The 26,839-nt window shown below is 36.6% G+C and overlaps 1 protein-coding gene across 2 annotated transcripts in view; it reads left to right on the plus strand.

Moving 5' to 3' along the window:
* LOC145680770 (uncharacterized) overlaps positions 1-26,839 on the plus strand; it is a 621,439-nt gene that overhangs the window by 261,230 nt on the left and 333,370 nt on the right. The window contains exon 1 of one of the 2 annotated variants that reach the window (XM_081751757.1): positions 19,786-19,914. The exons of the other annotated variant lie outside the window; for it this stretch is intronic. The gene's annotated coding sequence lies outside the window, so the exon portion shown is untranslated. Of the gene's footprint in view, positions 1-19,785; positions 19,915-26,839 lie in introns of those variants that run through there. 2 annotated transcript variants of the gene reach the window in all.

A 26,839-nucleotide genomic window follows, 5' to 3' on the forward strand; every position in this document is an offset into this window, starting at 1 on the left:
TATTGTGTTCCTGAGAAAATGTCTCAATGGTACAAACAACAATTACTGAACATTGGGCCTCTTTTTTGAAAGCAGACGAAGATAATGTATTCTGGATTTCTGTGAAAATGACTGAAACCATGATATGTTGCAGACATTGTTATCTTTGGGAAAAAGTCTCAATGGGCATAACCACCAATCAGTCACCATTTGGCCACTATAGAGCCACTTTTTTGAAAACATCCGAAGATACCAATAGTCTGAATTTTGGTGAAAATGACTGAAACCGTGATATTTTTGTAGATATTGTGTTCCTGAGAAAATGTCTCAATGGTACAAACAACAATTACTGAACATTGGGCCTCTTTTTTGAAAGCAGACGAAGATAATGTATTCTGGATTTCTGTGAAAATGACTGAAACCATGATATGTTGCAGACATTGTTATCTTTGGGAAAAAGTCTCAATGGGCATAACCACCAATCAGTCACCATTTGGCCACTATAGAGCCACTTTTTTGAAAACATCCGAAGATACCAATAGTCTGAATTTTGGTGAAAATGACTGAAACCGTGATATTTTTGTAGATATTGTGTTCCTGAGAAAATGTCTCAATGGTACAAACAACAATTACTGAACATTGGGCCTCTTTTTTGAAAGCAGACGAAGATAATGTATTCTGGATTTCTGTGAAAATGACTGAAACCATGATATGTTGCAGACATTGTTATCTTGGGAAAAAGTCTCAATGGGCATAACCACCAATCAGTCACCATTTGGCCACTATAGAGCCACTTTTTTGAAAACATCCGAAGATACCAATAGTCTGGATTTTGGTGAAAATGACTGAAACCGTGATATTTTTGTAGATATTGTGTTCCTGAGAAAATGTCTCAATGGTACAAACAACAATTACTGAACATTGGGCCTCTTTTTTGAAAGCAGACGAAGATAATGTATTCTGGATTTCTGTGAAAATGACTGAAACCATGATATGTTGCAGACATTGTTATCTTTGGGAAAAAGTCTCAATGGGCATAACCACCAATCAGTCACCATTTGGCCACTATAGAGCCACTTTTTTGAAAACATCCGAAGATACCAATAGTCTGAATTTTGGTGAAAATGACTGAAACCGTGATATTTTTGTAGATATTGTGTTCCTGAGAAAATGTCTCAATGGTACAAACAACAATTACTGAACATTGGGCCTCTTTTTTGAAAGCAGACGAAGATAATGTATTCTGGATTTCTGTGAAAATGACTGAAACCATGATATGTTGCAGACATTGTTATCTTTGGGAAAAAGTCTCAATGGGCATAACCACCAATCAGTCACCATTTGGCCACTATAGAGCCACTTTTTTGAAAACATCCGAAGATACCAATAGTCTGAATTTTGGTGAAAATGACTGAAACCGTGATATTTTTGTAGATATTGTGTTCCTGAGAAAATGTCTCAATGGTACAAACAACAATTACTGAACATTGGGCCTCTTTTTTGAAAGCAGACGAAGATAATGTATTCTGGATTTCTGTGAAAATGACTGAAACCATGATATGTTGCAGACATTGTTATCTTTGGGAAAAAGTCTCAATGGGCATAACCACCAATCAGTCACCATTTGGCCACTATAGAGCCACTTTTTTGAAAACATCCGAAGATACCAATAGTCTGAATTTTGGTGAAAATGACTGAAACCGTGATATGTTGTAGATATTGTGATCCTGAGAAAAAAATCTTAATGGACACAATCACCAAACACTCTCGGTTTGGCCACTTCAAGTCCAGATTTTTGAAAACAGCTCTATATAAGTATATTGTGGATTTCAGTGAAAATGAATGAAACTGTGATATGTTGTAGATGTTGTGATCCTGAGTAAAATTGTTAATTTGTTGCTAGCGAGCAACAGTAGGACAAGTGATAGAGAATTTGTTCGCATTCGCAAGGTTCGGCCCAGGCTGGTCATCCTATCTAGGGTTTTCCAGGGCTTTCCTTTGTTCCGCAAGATGAACATCAGGATGTTAGCTATGCTTACATGGTGTTGGCCGCTATTCTCCCCATCCCTTTTCCAGGTTGTGGGATGAGATATAAACTAAATCTTTTCTGGGTTTCATACAATTTCTCAAAATACCAGAATATCGTAACATTCTGCTGTTTTCAAAAATGTGGCTCCGTAGTGGCCAAATGGTCAGTAATTGGTGGTTGTGTCCATTGAGACTTTTTCTCAAAATCACAATATCTACAGCATATCACGGTTTCAAACATTTAAACCTAAATCCAATTTCCTTAAGGATTGTGCGAGCTCCTTTATTTCCGTCGACACCACACCGTCAATCGACCCTAAGAGGTTCAACGAGAGAGTGTACTAAACGTAGCTAGATGTGCAGAATCATGCAGCTTGAATTCATAAAGGGAAATCATTCGCAATTACGTGTTCTCCAAGGTAAAGTTTCTTAAGGTCATTTCTAACAGCACACTGACTTCTGATTGACTGAGTGCCCAGTCTGTTTTCTGAACATATGTAGAGTTTGTAACGTCGTACGAGTGACGACGATTTTTTCATTGCTTGCGTTGCTCTGCACAACTTACTTTAAAAAATAACGTCGTGTTTATATTCCTTAGCGCCAGATTACTTTTTAACACCAAGTCTGTAATTCTTGTTTATTGTGATGCTGGTCTTATACCGATCTACAGTTCCCATTCCCACTGTTTTAAATTGACCCACGAATTACTTTATCAACGATGAGCAGAGAAGCAGTGACGGGGCAATTTACTTCTGAGCTATACTATCTTGGTGTCAGCCAACAAAGTATTCTGTCATTAGAAATCACTACATTCTGTGTCACGATGAATTCAAGACAAGCTTATTCTCTTTGAAACCATGCTACTTACTACACAAAAGTTTCAAAAGATATGCGAATGTACATTTTTAATCAGGGTCGTGCGGTCAATTTACGGAGCTCTCGATGAAAATTTCGTATCCAGTATGAATAAATTATTTTGCATCAACTTTGTCATTTTGATATTCACTATGAATGCACTTAGTTACATGATTAGTATAAGGTCAAGTGGAGTAATTGTGAAACACAGAAAAAATGGGGCTATTGTGAAACACCCCTATTTTTTCAGAAATTTCTGAATTTGAAGTCTCAAACAAAATATGCCAAGGCAGCAAATTTATTGCTATATCTATTGCATATATCTTAAATATCGAAAGTATGACAGTTTTTGAAAGAAAAAATGGAATCTGAAATCTTCCATTTTTCAAGGATTTTTTTTTAAATACTTCTTGCAAAACTTTTGTTATCCCGTATCTCGTATATCAAATGCCTCACTAATTAAATATATATTCTTGTACAGGATATTTTGGGATTTTCAGATCATGTTAGTGGGACAATTATGAAACATAGTTTGGGTATATTATGAAACACTGTGTGGGGCCATTATGAAACGTGACAACATTTATATATATGAAGGACTGTATGCTAACTATGATGTTTCAGTGCCACTACATTGTAGAGCATTCAAGAAGAAGGATCGTGACTCTTCGAGCAGCTACGAAGAATGCCTTGCTGATGCTTGCTGAAGAATGCTTGTTTGTCTGACAGCATCTTCTGATGATGATAATTTGAATGACCCACAACTTGACGATTTCGTCGACAGAGAGGACTGTAACAGATTGCATTAGATCAGAAGATTTTGTTCTTGAAAATTTTAAAGAAGGTCGGCTAATATAGTACCACATATCGTTATATTGTGATAGTATTTAGAGTCCTAGGTCATGATGAACTTGAAGTTGTAGGTCTCAAATCAGATGTGAACAACAAAACATTTTAAACCTGTCGAAACTGGTATTTCATTCATTAAAGTGTCGGATATCGTTGGTATTTTATCTATTCCCGCAATGGTAATGTCTGTGATAGATGTAAGTACTGTTTTGAGAAGATGTGTTTGAAGTGTAAAAGCTAGAACTGATTGTAGGTACTCAAATGAGAACATGATAAACTTGGAAATTTTATGTTATGCAACAGAAGTATGTGTGTCTACGTTTATTGTTCAGTACAAGCTGTGAAAGATTCATAATTACGAAAATGGTATGATATTTTATAATTGATATTTTCTGCATGATATGCCGGTTTCCATGGAAAGAAAGGAATCTTGGTAGAAGACAGAATATGAAAGTAATTTTTCTTAACTCCAAATCTGCTCTCCATCATCACTTCCAAAGTTATTACTGATGAAGTAAATACCAAAAACACGAGTTACTATTCATTTAATTTGTGATAGGGAATAACTAGATAACTATCAGAGATAATTTACCATGTGAAACATTACAAGCAAAGCATTGTATTATAGCCCCCAGTATTATTTAGAGTATTCAATCCTGTAAATTATGCAGGTGTTTCACAATAGCCCCATTGCTGTTTCAAAATAATCCCAAATGCAGGGGCTATTTTGAAACACATGTTTTGATTTTTAACAGGAAAACTAAATGTGATATCGAAAAGCATCTGAGTTATTTTCAAAGATAAACGTGTAACATATATAATGTCATTTTTTCATGTTTCTAACCCAAGCAGTTTTTGCTGTATATATTGTTTTGTTTCACAATTACCCCACTTGACCTTACATTAGTAAAAATATCTCACAAATGATGGTTCTTTTGATAGGTATTTTAAATCCCAAGATTGGATTTAAAATAGTAGAATTGTTACCTATCTTAAAAGGGTCTAACTGATTCTTCTATGACACAGGGCTTTGGGAAACGGCCCCATTTGCCCCACCCACTGAACAGACCTATTCATAACAAGTTAAAATTCCTGAAATTCAAGACTTCTACTTACTTGTGAATTGTCTCTGTTTAGTTGGAGCAAGATGTGAGTTAAAATAAATAAAAAGAAAGCAATGTTGTTAATATTAGAATACTTTATTGTAGTTCTTTGAGCTGCAATTTCTTTCGACAAAAACATAATACAGCATACAAAGATACGAAGTTATTTGCATACCAAGTATTTGCCAATGAAGCTGTTGAACGTTTTAACCACCGTATTGATCTTTTCATTACGGGTGTACGTAAATATATACGTATATATTGAAGGAATGAACGGAACAAAAACTAGAAGAGATACAATTGGTTGGTGTTAACTCGGTTTAAGTATCCTTTACAGATGATACATAAGCATTAAGAAAAAAGAAACCTAAAACAAGATAATGGGCAGTAATATAATCTTCCAGCATACGTTACCATTACTACATGATGATGATTTTATTGAAAGGTTTCAAAACCGAATAACAAGAGCAATAAACTTACAAGAAACGAAACCACGAAACGAAACACATGCAAAAAAAAAAAAAAAAAAAGCTTTAAACTGAATATACGTGAAATAATGGATCCTATATGTTTCCGTTTCTGAAGCAGGTTGGAGAAAGAGGGTGGGATATGAAGATCTGGTTAAAAGTGTTTGTATTCATTGAACTTGTATGAGAAGATTTAGGGGGGAAAAAAGGAAAGAAAATAAGTGCACATAAGAAAATCATCATCGTAAGACTAATATTTGTAGTAACATTACTGTCTTAAAGAACTTGTTAAAAACTTCTGTTACCTACAGGCACAGAACAATAGCTCAAATAAAAATCCCATATAATTAGGGTTCTCCAGTATATTCTGAGGTTAACAAGGAACCTATTATGTTGTAACTTTTCTTCGCAAATTGTTTGAAGAGTCTTTTTGTAAAATGTCAATAATAATAATAACCAAAGGACAAGAACAAAGGTAGTATAAGATTAAAGGAGGAGGAGATGAAGAGAAAATAAAGAATAATAAAATATAATGTTCTCTGACAGGTGTGAATTCTTGCATTACAATTTACGAAATTACATATTTCTTCTTCTTCTTTTTAATGGTGCATAGAAGAAATTTAACCCTCATAATACAACCTTAAAGAGTTCTGTTTACTGAAAATTGTACATTAAATATATCTTTACTAATTTGCATTTAGAGTTTTCTCTTGGCTAAGCGGTTAGCGTACGCACTTTTGGCGTAAGAGACCCGTGTTCGATTCCCTGCGGGAGCTCATGTGGTTCGGATCCCACGTTAATTAGTATGTCCCGTCTCATATAGCCTCTGCTGAAAGGGACGTTAAACTAAAATCGACTCGACTCGATTTCCAAATTATGGGAATAAATTGTTTGAGCTTCTTCCTTAAGATCTATACTTAAAAATTTGGTTCCATCAACTAAACATTTGTTCCCTTCATTGGCGATATTAGGTAAATAATTGACTTTTTTTGTTTTTTATGTACAGTCGCTTAGCCACAGATTGCACTCGCTTTCAGATTCTTCATAATTATTTAAATAGAAAAAACACAGAGCTGTTTATACTTGTGCAATTACACAAATGTGCTACAGATCTCCAACTTCTTCTGGATATTTACTAGTAAATTGTAAAAGTAACCAAGAAAGTTCTTTCGCCTTTTCACCCACCACCTTCGAACATCAATATGTCACCTAAGACATAATTGGAAGATCAAAAATAGTGCACATCAGTATCGACAACCTTCTGTCAACTTTCTGGAAGGTCATGGGTTCCATCAAGGTACAACGTGGTGGGCTGTGAAGCGAATAAGGTATCAAGTGCATTTTGCATTTTCCACCTCTACTAAGGATTTGAACTGCCGTCCTCTAAAGTGATTGTCCAAGGAATGGAACACGTGATAATCGGTGTCCTGGGAGTATGGCGGATGCAATAGCATTTCCCATCCAAGGCATAGAATGGTGTCCCGGATTATCCTAGCCACGTTGAACTTGGCGTTGTCCTTTAACAGGAGGGCCCCTTTGCGATTCAGAAATGCTGGCTCCAGAGTTTTGAGTTTTTCTTGAACACGGCTTAAGTGCTGACAGTACACAGTTGCATTGATGTTCTGACCAGTTGGTAGGAGTTCCAGATGCACGATGCTACGAGCAGTCCACCAAACACACAGTAGGACCTTCTTCTGGTGCTGCTGATTTCGGCTGTTTTGGAACCGGTTCATGAGATGCTAACCAGTGATGACGGCACCGGCACCGTGGAGCTTCGTACAGGACTCACTTCTCATCACACGTCAATACTCTTTCCAGAAATAGCTCCTTCCTCAGATGAGACAGCAAAGAAACACAGGTTTCTGCTCGCGTTGCCTTCTGGCCTGGAGTCAAATTATGTGGGACCCATCGTCCCAACTTGTAGCGCTTCCCAAGTTGATGGAGGTGCTGCTGAATGGTTTCTGCACTCACGCTGAATTGTAGTGCCAGTTCCTCACATATCTGGCCACTGTTCGCTCAATTGCATCCTGAATACCTTCATTGTGTACAAGTGTTGGTCTTCCGACACGTGGTGCGTCCTCGAGTGTTTCGTAACCGTCCTTAAAATTGTTAAACCGCCTCTGCACTGTCCGCGTAGTCACAACACCCTCACCAAAGGCCTGACATATTTTCTGCTCCGCTGCAGCGGCGTCTGACCCCAGTTTGAACTCGTACAGCATACATACTCTTTGACGCTCTTTGGAAGTCCCATGTTTACCCTGTCCTTACGCAAGTTCACGGTGTAACTGAACTGCCACAGACAGGTAGTATGTTTGATGTACCCACACCAACAACTGACCTTTGTCTTATCTCCATTCGCATTCAATTCATGGTATGAGGGCCAGTGGTACACAGACCTCCACAAAAAACGACAGAACTTTCTACCTTTATAGAAAGTTCTGTCGTTTATACAGGTGTTTATACAGGTGTTTCTTTTGTTTATACAAGCTAACTGTGCCACACTAATGTTTTGTGAAACATCACCGATAAAGGATGTCAGGAGCACCTGTAACACTAGTACGCAGACTTTAGGAATTTTCTCTACTGAGAAACACACATTCGTATGTTTACACTAGTATCATAAGTATTTGAACAAATATTACTAGTCTGGTAGGTTTGAGTAATATGTCTCTGGACATAATTACGAGTCTATGAACGCCCTTCAGGTCAGCTAATTGTCAACTTCAATAGATTCCTAACCTGCGTTTCGTACCTCATTTTTATGATTATAGAAAATGCTATAATGCCCGTTATGTGTATATACACAGGGTATTAATGAACTATACTGACAAACTGTAAGAGGTGATTTCTCACATAAAATAAGATAGAAAGTTCATATGAACCTATGCCGGAAAGTGCATAGTTTCAGAGCTAGGGCTGACCAAAATTGCGAAAAAGCTATATTTCAAAAAGCCCTATTCCGAATTCCAGAAACTAAGGACGGTGATTCTTATCAGCGTAAAGGAAGCCACGCATATACAATCCAAAAGTGCATATTTCATCAATTTTCAATAGGTGTAGGGGGTATTACCTACAGGGTGTAATTCTCAGATATGTTTTCAATAGAGTTTTCAGATTTACCCTGATTTCAAGAAGGTTCCAAAGTAGGCAGGAAGTAAACCTTGACAACAATGGACATTCAATGCTTCGGCGAGAAGACGGAAGTGTTAGGGAGACGGCAGCTCCATGTTTCTGTGTTGGGAATAACGTGTGATGATATGTATTTCGTCACGATATAGTTCACGTTTTCTTCACTTATAAGCGTGAAAGAAAACATTGCAGCATACGTTTTCCCGAGTACGAGAGGCAGTGCTGCTGACGATCCTTAACTCTTCCGACATCACGCCAAAGGATTCCGTGTTCACTGCTATCAAGGCTTATCGTTTGTCTACTTTGGACCAATCATAAAGTTAGAGCATATCTCAAATTTCGGTTGATGGCAAGTCTGTGATTTACACCCTTCAGGGAATAATCTGTACACCCATTGAACATTAATGAAATATGCATTTTTGGATTGCGTATGTGTGTCTTCCTTTACGCTGGTAAGGACCACCAACCACAGTCTCTCGAATTCGAAATAGAGCCTCTTAAAATTTGACTTTTTAGCGATTTTGGAGAGCCATATCTCTGAAACTACGCACTTTTCGCCATAGGTCCATATGAAATGTTTCTTTTGTTTTGATGTGAGGAATTACCTCTTAAAGTTTGTTGGTATAGTTCATTAACATCCTGTATTTATATCCATATGGTTCATATGTACTTTTTGTATGTTTCTAAAATGGCAAATAAATACCTATCGAAAACACTCTGCAACAACTTTAAAAACATTTTCTACTTTGCTTATAAAGGGTGTAATCAATAGTTTTAGTATTAATGAAGTTATAAGGTTCAGAGTCAACTTTATAGAATTGTTTAACAGTGCATTTTTTTTTAAATTGCTTCTGCTGAAAAACCATAAGTAGTTGTGAAACTCTCTATTTTGCAGAATAAGAAGTTTTAGGCCTCTATTAACGTCAGAATTAAATTAATATTCCAACTCACGTGAAAGGATAATTTAACTTAAGATTGTACGCAAGCTATTAATCTTACAGTAGCTTAGTTACGAGAGCTTTCTCATCTTGCTACGCATTGACATCTGGTGTGTTACCTTTTAATTATCTTTGAGCAAGGGTTAACAAAATTCAATATCTGACTATATAGTCCAGCGTATTCTCATCTTAAATTTACGAAAAAACGACCGTATATTGGGGTAGGGTTTACGGTAAATTCTTGAAAATAGTTGGGTGTATAACTACGAAAATTTTACCATTATATCATTGGGGATACATGCATCGATTTTTTTTATTTTTTTATTTATTTATTTATTTATTTATTTTTTTTTGAAAGAATATTCCTTTTCTGGTGGTCTCTTGTAAATTGTCAGTGATAGCATTCATAGCTAGATAATGAAAGACCTTAGTTATCTTCACATATAATTCCGTGACGCGTTGACCGATTTGAAGAAAAATATTTGTTCAGGTATGTTTGATAGGCCGATCCATTTTATAGTAAGGTTAGATATAGATCTAAAATATTGGGATAACGAAAAAGTAGGAAAGTAAAACAATAAAGAAACTTACAGAGAAAAGAGTTTGAAAACACAAAAATAAAACCTATCTATGAAAGTATTAACCCTTTTAAATTATGGCTTTTTTTAGGTATTTTGTAGACTTTCACTCAACCATCTATTGCGTCGAGACTATTTATCGTAGAAATATGGTTCATACCCCGTTTTGTTTCTAATAAAGCAGTGTTTTCAACTGCGTCCGTAAAATTTCCTTAAAGTGTACCAAATGCGGGAAAATTGGGAAAAAGGGATTTTCTTTTTAAAAAATCCCTTTTTATCGCAAATATCTCCCCTTTGGTATAGGATACGATCATGCGAATGCTACTAAAAAAAAACTTTGCTTTATGGTGAAGAGAATGAGATACAAAGAGTGGCCCTGGGATAAATAGTTTTGATGCTACAGCCGATTTACATATTTTCCCTTGATAATACCTTTTAGTGAATTTCTATACTATCATCAACATCATCATCAAGACTGTTCATTGTGGGAACATGAATTGTACCTGTTTTTCTTTGACATGAACCAGTCTTTCAAACGGTACCACTCTCATGTCTCTAGCATGTACCACAGTGAAGAAAATTCGCGAATCGGGGAAAAAGGGATTTTTTGACAAAACATTCCCTTTTTGCAAATTTTCTCCACTATGGTACATGATAGAAACATGCGAGTGGTTCCGTTTGAAAGACTGGTTCATGCCAAAAAAAAAAAAAGGTACGTATCATGACTTTAGAATAGATAGTGATAATACTGTAGATACTTTACTAAAGTAATTGACTAAAAATGTGTAAAGCATGAAAAACATTTAAAAATCGAGATTATCTTGACACACGTCTGTTGACTATAGCAACATGAGTCATACCTCATTTTCTTCAGCGTAAGGCAGCGTTTCAAATGGTACCACTCAAATTTTGCTATCGCGTATCTGTGAAGATAAAAATTGGGAAAAGGGAATTTTTTTAAAAATCCCCTTTTTTCTATTTTGCAAGAGATTTTCCCGCTTCTGGTACACGATAGGGAAATTTGAGAGGTACATTTTGCAAGCCTGTCTCATAACGAAACCAACGAGGTATCAAACCATGGTTCTAGGGTAAATAGTAATGTGTCAGGGATTTTTTTGAAAAAACTTCTCAAACCCATCGTCCATGTTTGTGACGTCACAGCACCCAGACAGACCACACGATGCTGCAAAATGCCCATAAAATATGTTCTATGATGCTTCCATATTTGAATGAATGCAAAAAACCCGGTCTAAAAAGCTTTACTTATAAAGCAAATTCCGAAGGTCGACGCCATGGCACAGGTGTTGTGCCATCATAATTTAAAAGGGTTAACCGACTTTTAAAATAAACTCTAAAAAGAAAAAGTAATTTTAAAAGCATTAACAGATAAAAAGGAAATAACTTTAGAAACCTGCCAAAATAAATTGAAGTCTGTACAGTACCAAGCCAAAGAAGTGAATGCCGAATAAAATTAAGTTTAAAATATAATTTCATACTTGTCATTAATTAATTATAACTTTTTAAAGTGGTTTTATGAACTTTAGCGCTTTTTTCAAAAGTCGGTTAGAATGTTTTGATGAAAATGCTATATTTTATAGAGTTGTTATGATAAGTAAAGAATACAAAGATTTGCGAACACATTCTCCTACTGAGAAATCTAATTCTTTCTGGATGTTATTTTCAGGGAATACCAAAATAAATAAATAAATAAATAAAAACAAAAATAAAAATAAATAAATAAATTAATTAAAAAAATCAATCTTTAGCTATCAATTCATAAGAGAGAAACCATTAAGAAGTTCCACTTGATCAGCTTTCTAAAATGCTTTTTTTAAAGACATTTGTTCAGAAAAAGACAGTCTGCTACGTAATTTTGGCTGTTTTACGTATTTTCAGTCCATCTTTGTTCAAAAAAAAATTCCATATTCCCACATAGCACACGGACATTTATGGGACGTCCGAGAAGACTGATTCGCAATGGACAACGGGGCATCCCAGGATCATCCGAATTTGCTTTCGGGGTATCCAGACGTCCGATAATATCCCGGAAGATGGGATATTCAACGGAACCTCAAAGGGATGTCCACTGGTAAATCGTGGGATAATGTGGTTCTAGGTATGTCCGGTATGGGAATTCCCTGAGATCTCCTGTCCCATCCGGGACGTCCCACTGACACCATACGTACAAATCCTTTAGGTTATCCCATGCACGACGTCCATGGGATGTCTACTCATTGTCCCTATAATCCCGGGAACTATATGGAATAATTGGGATCAAAATGGGACGTCCTTGGGACGTCGTGTGCTATGTAAGTCTATACCAATATATAGAAGAATGTGTATATCATGCTGTCTGTGTGCGTGTGTGTCTCCGTCATCTCAATTTTGCATAGAAAAGAATGACCTAGAGCCAGCTAATGTTAGTATTAGGATTTCTAGGCTCTAGGCATATATGGTCATGTTAGTCCGTCATGTATGAGGGATGACGTCCCTCGGTGATCATACTATCCAGGGAAAGGGAAGGAAGGAAGCGGCCTGGGACCATATGTGAGGTACCATACCGGCATTTACCTGGTGTGAATGAGGAAAACTCAGGAAAAGCTCACTCAATTTGGCAGGTCTGAAAAAGCTTTTACAGTTTTTCGACCGAATGTCCAACACCAAATTTTGTTCACGCATAGACGTTCATCAGATCTAATCGCTTACGAAGGAGTTTTTTTTTTTAATTTTAGACTCGGGGATGTATAGAAAAAGTATCCATGTTGACTGTTTCCTAAGAACGCTTGCCTTGTACGCAACCAGCATTACATTTTGGGGTGCACGGTTACATAACCACTGAAGATAAACATTTAGGTAATAGAATGGTTGTGGAAATATTCTTCTTACTTTCTTTGTATCAGGGTTTTAAATTATGACCGAATAACGACGGATTCTTACTCTTTTCACCCAGTAACGATAGGTGCTTACAGCTACCAATGTGTATTTACTCCATTTATCACCAGTGATGTTGTACAGTTTGTTGTTTTGTTGAAGGTTAGCGTTCCCTTTCAGATCTGAGACTGTACCGGATGTGGATCTACAATTGAAGATGAAATTCGAACCAAATTTCAATGCTTTTTCACGAAGAATCGAACCCGGGATCCTGTGAGCGAAAGGTGCGTGTGGTAGCAACTAAACAATCGGGGACTAAATGAAGTTATATATTATGATACCTACAGTTTCAAATGGAATCTGAACCATTATAGTGCTCTTCCAAACGAGAATCGAACCTGGGATATATTGAGCGAAAGATAAGTGCAACAGGCACCAGACTAAGAAGAGGGTTAAGAAATAAATAAGTAAATAAATACGTAATGAAAGTAAAGAAATTATTCAAACCCCTAATCAAGACTTTAGAATCTATGAAAAAAGGATTTGTTACCTAACTACACTTACACTTTACGTTACTTTTGTCCTGAAATATTATATATATATATATATATATATATATATATATATATATATATATATATATATATATATATATATATATATATATATATGTATGTATGTATGTATGTATGTATGTATGTATATAGGGTCAGATGGAGGATTTTCTAAGGAGGGTACACAAATAACTACCAAAATAACCAATCAAACTGCAACTCTCCAAAGTGAAATGCGACAATATTCTTTACCCCTGGCAACGCTGACACATAGAACGGGAAGGGGGATATTTTAAAGAGTTTCGCAAGTGATATGCATGAAAAAAATCTTCTTTCCTCCTCACTTCTGTTTTCTTCCCTACTTGACAAATGTTATATTGTTTTGATTGGTGATTTTTTGTTTTCCTTCAACCTTCAGAAAATCGATTTAAAATATTGCTTTTGCAGAGCTCTGCTTTACCTTAAGCCTCAAACAGAAAAATAATGGCAGAAAGTTCCAGAAAGTGTTGTTATTTTCACTACTAGCTTTTTATTGTAGATGGTGTATATTTATAACGAGCGGGGATGCTACAAAATTAAGCTTGCTTACTTTTTTCATGTTTTATAAGCTCTCCTTATGCCAAATATAGTTTTTGAAGTAAGAAGGACTAGAAGAAAAGAAAATCAAATTCTTTTCCCAAAGAAAGAGATTCCTTGTATTAACACAAAAAGTCGAACACCTTTTCCGAAGAGCACGTAAGCTTCATACAACAGGTGCACGCGACCACTTTCTTTGGAAAAGAATTTGTACAGTACAATTAATGATTAAAGCGTGAATTTAGGTTTATCCACTTATTTATTTAGTTTTAACAATTTTTTTTTTAAATTCATCAACAAAGGAACAGTAACCGTTTCGTGCGAAAGTTCGTGTTTCTCTATAGTCACTTACCGAAGGATTATGTTAAGTAAGTTTTTGGTAGTAATAACTATGGATGAAAAAAAAACATTGATTTCTTTGCACCTGCCAGTGGAGTGAATTAATTTAACAAGTACCCAAGAGATGGTATGAGAGTCATTTAAAATATGAAGGACTGCAGAGCTCTTAAAATCCATTTCAACTTCTGCTAAAAATAAATAAAAACAAGAATTTTAGGAATGATCAAATAAATGCATCAAAAGATTGCAATCATAGCCAATAATTAGTTTTTGGATCAGGGGTCACAACATTCTTGAAGGGCCCCTAAATCGAGTATTCTTATTTTTTACAGAATAAGCACGACATACCGAGTTAAGTGATAGTTCTGCTTAGCTACATCGTATGTAGTTCTCCAGGTATAAGGTGTACAAAAAAGTTTCATTGAAGGAAAGATATTGAATTTTTTGGATCAGGAGCCACAAAAATTTTGAACTGCCCCTAAATACAGTTTTCTTTCTTTTTTTTTTTTAACGGAATAAGCCCATCATACTGAGTTAAGTGATAGTTTTTGTTTGGCTACACTATATGTACTTGTCAAAATATAAGGCCTAGAAGAAAATTTTTGCCTGAAATATATTCGATCTTTTGATCCAATAAAATTTGTTGTCTCAGGAAATTCTTCTTCCTCCACGCTTGGCAATGTTAACCTAAATTTGATTTATCTTTCACTAGAGATAAAAGGAAAGATACAAAGACGGGAAATCACATTTAAGAAGATAAGTGTATTTCATGAATAAGCTAATATATATATATATATATATATATAAAATTCTTCGTTTGGAATATTGTAATCCACGCAGGGAAAAGATAAACAATACAAAAAAATCATCGAAAAAAAGACTGGAAGTTTCCAAAAGGTGGGTGTGGAGAATAATAAAAATTAAATTAAATTAAATCTATCAGCTTAAAGGAGCAGTTCGACTTAGAAATGCATTTTCTACAATTTATTTCCATTTGTAGAGTTGAAAATTCTAAAAAGAATGGTGTTTGATCGCGATACGTTTAGTCGTTAGCGAGTAACAGAGGAAGAAAGATTTTGTGATGACGTCATAGGAGGTCAAGGAGCGAGAGCATGCTTGCATACTACACAGTGTCAAGCATTTCGTTTGTGAGATGTGCAGTGGCACGTTCTAAGTGTGGTTTCCTTTTCCAGAACTGATTGCAAAGACTTACAAATATGATCTGCATGTAGAAAATGATATCTGATGGTGGGCTGTACAAACGTTCTTATAATATTATAAAACATATCCTATAAAGCGTAAGTTCAGCGTTTCAAAAAAAAAAAAAAAAATCGAAACCAATATCATGTAAATAGATGGTGGACGACATTGCTGCAACACTTAAGTACCTTTTTTTTTAATCATTCTTCCGATTCCCAAACATAAGTATGTTCACGTTTTGTTGCAATTTTTAACGCTGATCCTATAATTTTGTGCGCAGGAGCGCAACATATGAGACAAAAATGAAATAACATCTGTAAAATTTGCCAGAATACGAAAAACACTTCACCGGTTAAATTTCTTTTATTCGCATAGCTGTCCGCGGGACAACTCTCATCACCCGTTTCATCATCATTGTCACATGATACAGAGAAATTAAACGATGAATCAATGTCTTGAGGAACAGTCATCGTCACTGATTCCTTCTATAAGCCGGTATATTTCACTCCCTAATTCCCATTGTATAGCTTATTTCTAAAGCAGTATCTTCATAATCATGAGTGACATCGTCTTTATTACTCCCTAATGCCTAGTCTTGACTATAGCCGTCAATTGCGTCTTGTACGATATTTGTACGTTGGTAATGGACATAGATCGGTGCTTGTTCAATGGCTCGGATTTTAAACCTTTCAATAATATACATGGAACAGCATTCTTTCTCAGTTTACGTGTAAATAATTCTCCTGGCATTAGCCAGAAGTGGATCTAGACGGTAAAAACTCGGGGGGGGGGGGGATTCAGAACCCAGAGTATGATAGGTATATCACGTTTCCTAAAAACTTTCAAAAATATCTAAATAATACTTTAAATCAAATTTGTCACTCAAAAACTCGGGGGCCTAGGCCTCCAGCCCCAGCCTAGATCCGCCGCTGGCATTAACTTTTCTTTCAGTAAACTTGACTTCTCGAAGGCAGGCTCTTCAAGATGTTTGCAACACGAGTGATTTTATTTGGTACATTTTTACCCATTGATTTTCTTGAGCCATAATTTATATCGATGTGGTGATTTCTCACGACTTGGAAAGGTTAAAAAAAAAAAACTTTATGTCCTCAGCTTTAATTGCACAAGAATTACAACCGAAAACACAGCAGAGCAGGTGTTAGGCATTTCTACTTCACTTCACAGACACAGCACGCGCTGTACTAACACGTGTTTTCTACTTCACACTAGTGTTTCTTTCAGAAAAAAATAATTCCGTGGGGGGAGGGGCGGCCACATTATTTTTACACAGAACTATTATATTTATTATATTATAGATGTATTATTTTGGTCTCCTCCGGGGGAATCTCTCAGAGCTCCGGGAAACAGTGCCACCCTAAAAACATGTCTGGAAGAAACACTGTTTCGCACAACAAACGTAATTACTGCTCTCTCTCTCTACTCTTTTTTATACTAATGCTGTAGGAAAATCAACTAACGAAAACGTCCCTCAAGAATTCAACACAGAGCAAGACTGCTAACAAATCTAAAACACAATCTATTAAATCCAATGCACTATTAAAGGTTTATCAGCTGCGCAGAAGGGAGTGGTTGCTGACTCACATTGAGTTTCTCGCGTATCCCACTAGTGACGTCAGCATTTACGATTCATCAGAAACAAATGCCTCTAGAAGCTGAACGAGACGGCCTATCAAGATATAAAAAAATACGGGTCTCTTATTTTTTGTTACTCTTTCTATTGCACCGAACTTGTTTTTAACTCGAACTGCTCCTTTAACATCCCACTATTATGTCCTTCAGGCTAAGGTTGAAGGCAAGTGAATGGTGATAGAAGTGAATGCTGGTGAATGCTATGATTGAGGCAAGTGAATGGTGATAGAAGAATTGGTGGAATGATAAAGTGAGAGGAAATGGAAGTACCTTGAGAAGACCTATGGACACAACATTGTCCAGCATAAACTTACTTGGCTGGTGATCGAACCAACGACACCAGAGGTAAGCGCTCTACCAATGAGCCACCGTGTCCACCTTAGAGAATATTAGAAACTGAAAAGAATTTTCTAATTTAGCGTCCCACAATTATGCTCTTTCATAACAATGTAGAAGACAACTGTAGAGAAAAACGCACGGGCACAATATTCTCTATCACAAACGTGCATGGACTGAATGGGTTCAGAGCGTTGATTTCTTTCTTTCTTTTCTTTGGTGGAACACCTGTTTAGGTATATGTGTCTCGTTATCAGATAGGGGGCGCAGTGGTAGAGAGTTCACCTCCTGTGCTTGGGGTCCCTGGTTCGATCCCAGCTCGCGCCGTGTGGACTTTGTGGTGGGCCAACACCGTGTTCGTGGTTTTTTCCGGGGTTTTCCCGTTTCCTCCCACTTTCTTCATTCCACCATTTCATTCATTTCTCATAATCACCGTCTCCTTTAGCCTAACCCGCATAACCGTAGGACGTAAAACTCAAAGATTTCATTTCATTTTTCAGATCTTTTGAGACTACCTTACTTTGAGGACAAGTTTCCTCAAGATCGGGGCCTGTGTCTCGCATTCGGAGTGATGGGAGTGGCCGCGATTTCTTCGTAACTTTAGAGGAGGATTCACGTAACTTCGGATGGTGTTAGGTTTGTCAGATACTATTTAACAAGACATCAATGAGAATTTTAATACAAATACGTCTGGCTAAGCAAACTTCACGACGCCCTGTCTCCTTTGGTCCTATCCAAATTCCGTGCCCATAGTGAGCCATACCATTAAGCCAACATGCTCATTGCATAATAACAAAGTTATGTTATCTGGTCGAAATGCAAGACGAAGGAAGAAGTAGTGTTGCTCACGAGATGAAAAGTTGCTTATTTCTCGCCCACAAGAACGAGACGAGAAATTCATTTTGAAATACGAGACGAGACGAGAAATTTCTCAACTCTCGAGGACAACACAAGTTCACTCGTTTTAGATCTCAAACACTGTTTTCTTATTGCTACATGTATCATAGTAGAAAAATATAAATTAATAGAATGTATACGTACAAAATGAAAAGCATTTATAATCGTTTAAAGATACACAAGTCATTACACAATACAGTATTTTCCAATAATAAATATGGTTTAAATGCTATATCGAACCCTACGTGGACCTGTCGTGACTCACAAGGGTTCTGATAACTTTGGGACGAAATTTAAACGGGAGGAAACGGGATAAACCCGAGGAAACCCACGTACACGGTGTTTGTCTACCACAAAGTTAACTTGACGGAAGCTAGGATTGAACCCGACACCCCTAGCACAAAAGGTGAACGCTCTACGACTAAGCCACCGTGGCCCTCTCTAAACAATGTATAAAGAATGTGATAAGTTATGACAGATCAGTGTTTTAACTTTCTTTTATAGATTTAGTAAAAAAAATAATAATAATAACCCTGTACAATGAGGGAAACATTATGTTGGATATAAATAGTAGCGGATATAGCCCAGGTGCGGGGAAACCTAGCTCCCCGCTTAGTTTTTGGAGTAACAATAATAACTAAACATATTATTTATATATTTTTAAAAGTTTATAGCAAACTTATGATATACCTATCATAATCTGTGTTCCACCTGCCTCCAGTTTATACCTTCTAGATCCGCCACTTGATATAAGGACTATTTTTCTTGAAAATCATTCGTAAACATCCTCTGACCTTTCGGTTGCATTCTTGTGCTTTGTTTTCAAAGCTTCCTGAGCCATGTATTTGATTTGTAACCGAGAGATCGCGCACGTGATAGCATTACTAAAAATTATATGAAATGAAAATTTCTTGCCATTACAATATTATATTATTGTAACAAATTTCATGTTTATTAAACTCTTTATTTTGTCTAAATGAAGGTATAAAGAAGAGAAGGTAGTTGTGTGTAATCTATGCAATATAAACTAATGATCGACTGTGGTGTGACTCTCACATGTTAGAAAATCTAGTTTTAATGTAATTAATGACCGTATTAGAGATGAAAGTGACTCCTTTACAATCCTTCAACACTTTGAGTTTACGATTCTACTTCGTGCTGAAAATTAATTTTAACGTAATTAATGATTGTATTGGAGATAAGAATGATTTACTAAAAATTAATTTTAACATAATTAATGGCTGTATTAAAAGTAAGAAATCTTTCGTTAACCATCATTCAATACTATTCTCTCTTGGTATGGACGCGCGGTCGGAAAGGTATACAAGCCTTTTCAGGTTACCCTTCTGAATGAGGATAGTACCTAACATAATACCAGGTCTCATTCTTCTTCACTTCCCCAGGTAGTGTGATCGCCGAAAGATGTCATCCAACATACACGACGGGCTAACATGGCCATAGACGCCGACTTTTGGGGGCAGAGGGCAAAAGGTCAGGACACTTTTGGCCCCCCAATATTTAAGGGGGTGTCTACCCATCATCAGAGGCTTCAGAATCTCCATAAGGTAACATGTAAAATTTAATTCGTAAATATCTTACAAAATACTGCACCTAGAAACTTGCAATTTTCTATACGAATGCCAAAGAGCAATACAAAGGTGATGGTTATCTCAATTTTAAACTTAATGACTTAGATTAATTGTAATAATTACTTCCGTAATAACGAAATCACTATTTTAGGTAAAGATTCAAAGACCACTTTCATACTTCATAAATTACTACGGGTGACATTCTTTGAAGAACACATGCTGGGGAAGGATGCATTGTGGCAATTTGAACAGCGAAACTCATGTCTATCCCTCCATTTTCATAATCATTTACGCCTTGAGCAGTTTCCCCTACCACTCCCCGCCCCAGACGGCAACTACCTGAATTTGCCTTTTCAATGGAAACTGGAGTGACTCAAGTGTCAACAAAATACTTGGTAGAACAAAGATAATGATCTTTGAAACCTCAGTATCGAACTATGTTTCCAATTGCTTTTCTACATCTTTTTTTTTCTTTTTCTTGAAACGGATGGATTCTTCTTCCAAGCAGTAGCTTTCATCTCTCTGCCACTCAAAACTATACAACGAAGAAAAGTATAAATGTTTCTTATTTACCTATCTTTTGTTTTCTGGAAGGATAGGTTTCATTTCATTTTATATTATTTATCATAGAAAACAGACAGTGCGACGCTTCTGTGGTTAGAATGGATTAATTGTATGCAGGGGTGGCAAAAACCAAGTTTTCCTTGTTTGGTTTTTGAATAACTAGAATTTGGTTTACCTACTCCTTTATCATTTACCATACCCGTGTGTGCACGTGTGTGAAAAAAAGAAAGAAAAAGTAAAAGAAAAAACTAAAGAACTGCTTGATGGATCATCACCAAATTTGGTCAAAATATAGTCAAGAGTAAGGAATTTTATTTGTCATTAAAACCACCTACCCAAACCGGAAGTGATTTAAATAAACCATTTCTGGTTTGACCTTTGATCACCATAGATTGAAAACGGCAATATGTAGTGAGATCAGGTTTTCTGCTTCGTAAGAATATATTTAATCTCTATTATTAACTCTACTACAACATACAATGGTTCAAATCAACTATAATTTCTGCTTTTAATAAATATTGATCTATATATAGCAAAAACGGTAAAAAATAGATGAAAACGGTTTCTTCCAATCGAGCAGCTCTCAAGCGTCTCAGGTGTACCTTTCATCTCCTCTTGTGGTCTTCAATTGAAACCTCGGTTTCAATAGTGATCTCCATAGAACAGGAATGAAGCGGGTTTTTGCTTTCTATTCAGCTTTCTAAAAATAACTACTATATTCTGTCTTCCAAAAGATGTGGAAATCAACTATTTCCGATTTTAACTTTAATGGCTATAGAATAAAAACTGTAATAGATAAGAAGCGGTTTTCTGCAATCAATTAGGCGTAACAAGAATATATTTCGTCTCTAGTCTAATCTCTCTACTGAAACCGGAAGGGGTAGAAATCTACTACAATTTCCAGTTTCAATATTAATTGTGAAAATATCGTACCACAGACACAAAACTCCTTTGCGTGTTATACACTTGGCACTGCTACTTGTTTTTGAAGCATTTTCTTTATCTTTGGATAATCGTGGCCTCTATTTTTTAAACAATAAAATAAATCAAACTCGAGGTCATATGTAACTAGTTTTACAAATGATTTATCAGTAGAGCACAAATTATTTACTAGTCTGACAATTCATTACTGTTCAAGATTGAATAAGCCAAATTGAGTAGCGTGTCTGAACAAAGGAGTGAGTTAGGGAAACTAATACATAAGATTATTTGCATGAATAAAACCTACTTTAGATTTGTAATAAGGGATAAGAAATCTTAAACATCTGAGAGGTTATTTGGTTCACACAGTTACAGTTAAGAAATTGGTAAGAGAATAAGATAGATTGGGCTAGAGCCTAAGTTGGGATAAAGCGGCAAGTATAAAACACATTTTTGTAATGAAAGTCTTGATTCTGAGCGAAAACAGTTAGTTGACCTTTGACCTCGAGTTAGACCGGTTTGCGGTCACTTCTTAAGACTGAGACCGAGATCAGTCGAATTAGCACCCTCAAGTTGCAGTTATTCATTTTTTCTTTTTAAAAGAAGGGGCCATGGCTACAAAACTTTTAATTTATTTAGATTACATATGGATAGAAATAAGTTTTTTCTAGCCCGTTCTTATGTAACAGGGGGGTTGTGAAGGACGGGACCTACAGTTTAAAGTGGGTTACAAACCATTACTCTGTTTGAATCGGAGAGAAATTGTCCTTTAGCTGGGCTCAAACCTGGGACCCCTGCCTGATTACAAAAGTGACAGTTCTACAGACTCATCCACTGAAAACACCTGATAAAGATATATTGTACTGATCTTGCGTGTACTGTACTTGTGAATATTTTAAGAATCACTTTACAAGAAGAGAAAAAAAACTGCACAAGTGAAATCAGTACAAAGTACAGAAGATATACTTTATTCCTCCAAGTTAGTTCACAGAGTCAAAAATTTAGCGACCTAATTTAATTTGCATATAAATATAAGAAGTGAATAAAGATATGAATCAATTCAGTTCACTCTGGTTCTGAACCATTTATATTATTTTATTGGTTTAAATCAATTGTTTGTTTAACATACACATACAAATTCTATGAACTTCAATAGGAAAATAATTTTGGATCTTTGGATAATTTTGGATAATTTTAGCCAGTCGAGCTAAAACTCGACTCGACTCGAAAGTCGAGTCAAATTTAGAGTCGAGTCAAAGGAGTCAAATTTAGAGTCGAGTGGAGTTCCGAGCCGAGTCACTGTTTTTGACGTCGAGTTTCGAGTGAGTCGAGTTTGATAAATCGCTCGCTTGTTCAGCTCGTTTTAACTCGTTTTGAAATAATGGTCTGATTAGACTGGAAAGCGAAAGCCATGAGAAATGTAAGCAGTAGTGTGGAATACTTTTAATGTTGCTCACGACAAGGAACATTACTCGTATCTCGTCGAGCCGTCGGTTGAGACGAGCCGTCGACTGGCACAATTGAGCTTTTGGCCCGAGCTTGCTCGGTTGGGATGAGCTATCGACTCGGCTCAGACGAGTCACCAACTCAGCTGAGATGAGCCATCGGCTCGAGCCAGCTCCGTTGAAACAAGTTCATCGCCTCGGTTCGACTCGGCTCAACTGAGCCGATTGCTCGAGTTGGCTCAGTTGGGTGAGCTGTTGGCTTGGCTCACTTCTCGGTTCGGCTCGATAGTGAATGAGCTATGAACCAAGCCGCTCGAGCCACTGACAATCCTAGACCCGAGCCGAGCAGTTTTGAACATGTTTGACCGGCGCCCTATAACTTTTAACAATTTTTGGCTCGAGCCTGAATATTTGCTTCTCCGGAACTCAAACCCAGATCCTCGTGAACAATGGCCTTGCCTCCTGAAGACTTCTCGGCGACCGAGATCGGAAGTCAACTAGTTTTTAGTATACGGGTACACCCCGCCTACTTTCTTGGTTATACATGATGTTATAATAATAATAATAATAATAATAATAATAATAATAATAATAATAATAATAATAATAATAATAATAATAATAATAAGGCTTTTTCATGTTTTCGTCCGAGGATTCACATCCCGAAGTTATTTCCTGACACCATGTGTATATATTATATTTGCTTATTTTCGAGTAACACGATCTAGAAATATTCGAGGCCCTAGTTCCACTTATATTTATTACCATAATGAAAACTTTAAAAAATCGTTCACGTAGTCTAAATTATAGTGACATTACTATGTCCGTTCTTCATTAGCTTGGTTGGTTTGGTGGGTTTAGAGTTTAGTGTCGCTTTCTGTACCGATGTTATAAGAGACGTGAGCCTTCAGTGGAATCCGAGTCCTTAGTGGTCTGTTGATACATATTTCAAGGCTCTTCCGCCGGGTATCGAACCCGAAATCTGTGATCCAAAGGTACGCGAGCTAGCCACTAGACAGACGAACGGGAAGGGTTATTGTATTTTTTAGAATGTTACCTATTTTAGATTTTCAGTCAAGCAGCTACTGCATCTTCACTATTTATCCTAGGATCATGGTTCATACCTCATTCTCTTCAGAATAGAGCTGGCTTTCAAATGGTACCACTTGCATGCTCATACCATATACCAGGAGCGGGAAAAATGATGTCGAAAGAAAAATTTCGGAGGGAAATTTTTTCTCGCATTTTGGGCCCCTCTGGAGCGGCCCTGTGTGAACGTAGCCATCTAAAAAGAAATCTGGTAAATAGTACTTGGTATACTGAATGTGTGCGCCAAATTTCAAGTTTCTATCTTGAATACTAAGGGCGGGAGAAATTTTATCAGGAATTCCCACCATGCCCCAAATTACCGTAAAACGCCAAGATCTCAGGTAAAAGAAATTCCTGAGACATCCCTAATTACCCTAGGGTCATATTTCGCCCATCATTCTCTTCAGCTTAGAACTGCCTTTCAGGCGGTATGACTCACGTGTCTCCATCATGTATCTAAGGCGGGAAAATTCCGAAAAAGGGATTTTTTGGGTCTAAATATCCTTTTTTCAACTTTTAGCCCCTCTGGACCCCCCTGTTTTAACGCAGAGATCTGAAAAAAATCTGATAAATACTACTAGGTGGGCTGAATGTTTATGCACAATTCCAATTTTCCATGTGCAAAAGTAAGCCCGCCAAAAAAATGTATACCGACAGTCTCATTTTCCCGCATACAGAGGGAAATTTTTAAACATTCCCTGAGACATCCCTAATTACCCTAGGATCATGGTTTTCACATCATTCTCTTTAGAATAGAACTGCCTTTCAGGCGGTACCATTCACTTGTCTCCATCATGTATCTAAGGCGGGAAAATCCCGTGAAAGGGATTTTTGGTAAAATTTCCCTTTTTCAAAGTTTAGCCCCTCTGTACCCCCCTGTTTTAACACAGAAGTACGAAAAAAATCTGGTAAATATTCCTCGGTGGACTGAATGTTCGTGCACAATTTCAATCTTCTACGTGCAAAAATAAGCCCGCAAAAAATAATACCGAAAATGTCCAAAATTCCCCTATACAGAAGTATATTTTGATAAAAATTTCCTGAGCCTTCCCTAATTACCCTAGGGTTATGTGTCGCACATCATTCTCTTCAGAATAGAACTGCCTTTCAGGCGGTACCATTCACTTGTCTCCATCATGTATCTAAGGCGGGAAAATCATGAAGAAATAGATTTGTTGGTAAAAATATCCCTTTTTTCAACTTTTTGCCCCTCTGTTTTAACGCAGAAATCTAAAAAAAAAAATCTGATAAATACTACTCGGTGGACTGAATGTTTGTGCAAAATTTCAATCTTCTACGTGCAAAAATAAGCCCGCCAAAAAATAATGAACATAGACCAGCCCCGCAATATTAAAAGAAAATATATATATTTTAGAATTATGACGTCATCACCTCCTATGTCTCGACGCAAGAAGGTGTGAAACCATACGTAAGGTCTTCTACAATGCCTCTGGACTTGAAAAACAAACAAAAAACAAAAAACAAAATAAAACGGACGAAAAAAGCTCAAATAGGAGAGTTATAACGCAATGTACCATGAAACACCCCGTATGGTACAAATTGTACCATGGGATCCCCAAAGGGTTATTCCGGGAAAGTTGGTTCATCGGGTTCAATCCATCATTTCAATCTGTTGAATTTAGCTTGAAGTAAAGTTGATTTTTTTTATTACACCCAGAAAAATATGTGTTGAATAGCTAATGTTGCCAGAAAGTAGAAGTAACTACCTGTCACGAATTTAAAATCCCAGTTACTAGAGAGAGTTTGTATCCATGCAAACGTCTCATACAAACTTAGTGCTGCAAAGGAAAGCTAAATTTCAACCATGATCTGTATCAAATTGTTGATTCTCCTCTTCAAAGTATATACTCTCCCCTATTTTCTACTGTTGAGGGAGTGTTATTACAAAGAGTTGGAACGTACTCATATGAAATTAGTGGTTAGCATTAATTATCTAACTAGAGTTACTAGTAATGAAGAAATTTGCGTTCTCTACCTGATCTTTGCTTTCGCAGTATACATCATACAGCATGAAATCGCAAGAAGCAAATATTTCAAAATGTCTTGGGAGCAAATATTCTTTCTGTGTAACATCTACAGAAAATCTATCGGAGGAAAGAAATGGGATGAGGGTGGCACCCCGCGGCGTTCTACCATACCCATTGGAAAAGGACTTAAGAGGGGGAGGGAAATACCTGCCTGTCAGCAGGACATCTGTTCGCGAAGATCACATTGGAACACACAACCTTTAATATATAGTCCATTACAATGTTACTTTAAAAAGTTTATTACTCTTGATCTACGTCATTAAGCGTGAAATTGAAACAATCATTTCATTTCTATTGCTTTTCTGTATACATATGAAAAATTTTAAGTTGTTACGTACCATATTTCGTTAGATATTTATGAAGTAAAGTTTACATGTTATCTTATGGGGACTGAGAAACCAGTGGCAAAAGGTATAACATCGCCTTAAAAGTGGGGTTCTCGCCCCCCAAATATAATTCAGTCGAGGAAGAATTAACAAAGAGGAACAGAAATTCCTGTCGTAAACTTTGTTGTGCTTTTAATTCAATATTAGGAACAACGTTCTTATTCGATAGAAAACGGTGTTTAATACAACCGGTGTTTAATAGTGAAGCTTCAACCAACACTATGGCAGCACTGATATGACAAGTGAAGATCAATGCAGCGTGAACTTTGCAGCGGAGTAGCGGATCGAGATCTGGGAAGGGGGGAAGAGGGCCTTCATCAAGCATACGGCTGAATATGGTGATACATCTTTTCATTGTTTAGACCCCCCAGTATTTTCTTCAAGTCGGTGCTGTGAACATGGCCATATACACCCGCCATTCCAAAAGAAACCGAACGTTTTAAAAAAA

Source organism: Thermobia domestica, chromosome 3 (genome assembly GCF_964235325.1).
Source record: "Thermobia domestica chromosome 3, izTheDome1.hap1.1, whole genome shotgun sequence".
In the NCBI taxonomy this organism is placed as follows: Eukaryota; Metazoa; Arthropoda; class Insecta; order Zygentoma; family Lepismatidae; genus Thermobia; species Thermobia domestica.